Raw genomic sequence first — 2,396 nt, 5'->3', positions numbered from 1 at the left:
AGGGGGTGGGTGGGCGGGGAGAACACATCCCAGGTTCATGGGGAGGACACAGCATTTTCTCTCCCATCGCCTTTATAATCGGCAGCGCCTCTGACCTCACCCCCACCCCCATCTCCAACCCTCCCAAGCCAGCCCTTGCTCTGCCCCTGGTCTCCAGATAGGGTGCCACTGCTTTTGTAGGGCTGGGGATTTCTTGCCCAGAGTAATGGAAGAGGCAAGGAGCATGAATGCCTGCTAGCACACTGAATCTCTCTCCAATGGCCAAGTAAAAAGAAGACCGGGTGAAAAGATGACACCAATCTTTCAAGGTTCTTCTCTCCAAGCACCAGGAGATCCCCACAGGTCTAAAATCCCCTTGACATGTAAGTAGTTAGCACTCGATCCGCTCAGGGGCGAGGAGCAGAGCAGTTTCAACTCTATTTCTGCCATTCAATTTTTATCTCAACTCCTGAACCTGGGGAGGGAATGCGGGAAATCCAATCCTTACCGCTAGGCTTCTGCTCAGGGGAAATGGAGGTTCCGTGCCAGTAGTGTACCTGGAGAGTGAAGAAACTTGGCTTAAAGGGGAAAGAGAGAGTTAAGAAAGTGAGCCTGGGGGGAAAGGACTGGGGAACTTTATTTCTCAGAGGGCTTCTCGCTGCCGCATGTATGAAGTTTCCTACAAAGTTTCTCTCAATCTGTGTATCAGCTGTCTTCACGCGTGGGCTTGTTGGATTGCAATCCGCAGATGCTGCTGTATATATGTGTGTGTGTATTGGGTGTTGTATTGGGGGGTAGGGAAGATAAAACAAAGGGTTTTCTGGAGCCTGGGACCAGGGCACCCTCTGCTAGGCACGGTTTGTCTGCTTTTCCAAGATTAGGGAAGAATGAATTTTAACACCCTTGAGATCGTGGGTGCAGTGACGGGAGAAGCAGCCTGCTGGGGAGATTCCACCATCTTTTTCTCCGCTTTTCACCCAGTCCTGGGGAAGCATGATATATTGCCTTACAAAGCCACTTCTCATGGTTCTTCACAGCTTCTATCTGGAACCCCACCTTTAGAGAGCTAACTCCAATCAAAATGTTCCCCTTTCAAGCTACCCTTCCCAGGCTTGGAAAAAGAGATGGAGGATCCCCCAACTCCAGCAGCCACCAGAGCAGAGGGAATATTTATTACCTTTCTGGATATCGTTACCTAAGAATACAATTTTATGAATTTCCTAATCTGTTAGCTTGATTTATCTAGATGGGCAGGGACCCAAAATAAGCATTTGGGGGATTTAGTAAGGGGAAAAAAGTCTTTGCCTCTGACCAATCTTTCTGATAGAACTGACCCCCCCTCTTGGCCTGCTTTTTCTGCACCGTGTATAGGTAGCCCCGTTTTCATTTTTCTCCTGCAGCATGTGGCTGTTTGGGGTTTTGGAATTTAGCTGCCTCTTGAGAATTAAAAATAGTAGGGTGGCCAGTTTGAACCAGAGACCTGAAGGGGGTCCCTCAGCCACCTTAAAATCTGTGCAGCTCCAGGAGCTCGAATCTCTTTGAATTTGGGAAGCAGAGAGAAATGAAGGTTTGTTCATGTGCCCTCCAGGTCCAGAAGCCCCTTCTCAGACCTGGGTGTCTCTGTACTCCTCAGGATTTGTCTTCTGTTCTCTCTGGTGTCAGCTATGTAGCTCCTTTAACTCTTCTCTCTGGTGTCAGCTATGTAGCTCCTTTAAACACAGGCCTCATCCGGAAGCTGAGCCCTCATCCTTTGGCAGGGGTGAGGGCCTCTCTCAGCTCTATTCTCCTACTTCCCTGCTCCCTCAGGCCCAGCTAGCTGCTAAATTAGGAGACAGGGAAGAGGAAAAAGGGTAGGGAGGGTTTCCCAGGATGTTTGAGGGTGAATAGGACTTACAGAGTCTAGTAAGTGGAAAGGGACTAGTTTAGATTTTCAGTCTCTGTCAGCAATTGCCAAGTTTCCTAAGACGTAGGGTCGTCTAGGGTCTGCTCTGCCCCCGCTATGGGGTATGGTCAAGAAGGTGTCGCCTTTGCTCCTTCCGTTCCGACCCCCTCTTCCCAGCGTCAGAGATTGGGAGAGGGAATATATTTGAACTTCAAGGAGGAAAAAGACCTAAAAGGGAGCGTGTAGGAGGCACTGCCAAATAGTCCAACCCTAGGTTACTGCTCCGGCTGCCCGGGAAGCCAGGTGCGACAGAATGGGCCACAAAGCCCTGCCTCTACCACGGGTCTCAGCTCCCCTTCTAGGGGCGTCCATTAGCTTGAGAAATGGGGCCAGCCCTGGCAAAGGTGAGGCACCGGCGGCGGCCTTGCTCCTCCTCCGGTGTCCACGCTGCGTTCGCTCCAGGCTCGGTGTCGCCATCAGCTGGGTCACGACCCCTGCTCTGACTGCTGACAATAGGGCGCGGGCGGGGACCGCA

This window comes from Manis javanica, chromosome 10, assembly GCF_040802235.1.
Source record: "Manis javanica isolate MJ-LG chromosome 10, MJ_LKY, whole genome shotgun sequence".
Lineage (NCBI taxonomy): Eukaryota > Metazoa > Chordata > Mammalia > Pholidota > Manidae > Manis > Manis javanica.
This window is presented reverse-complemented; position numbering follows the sequence as displayed.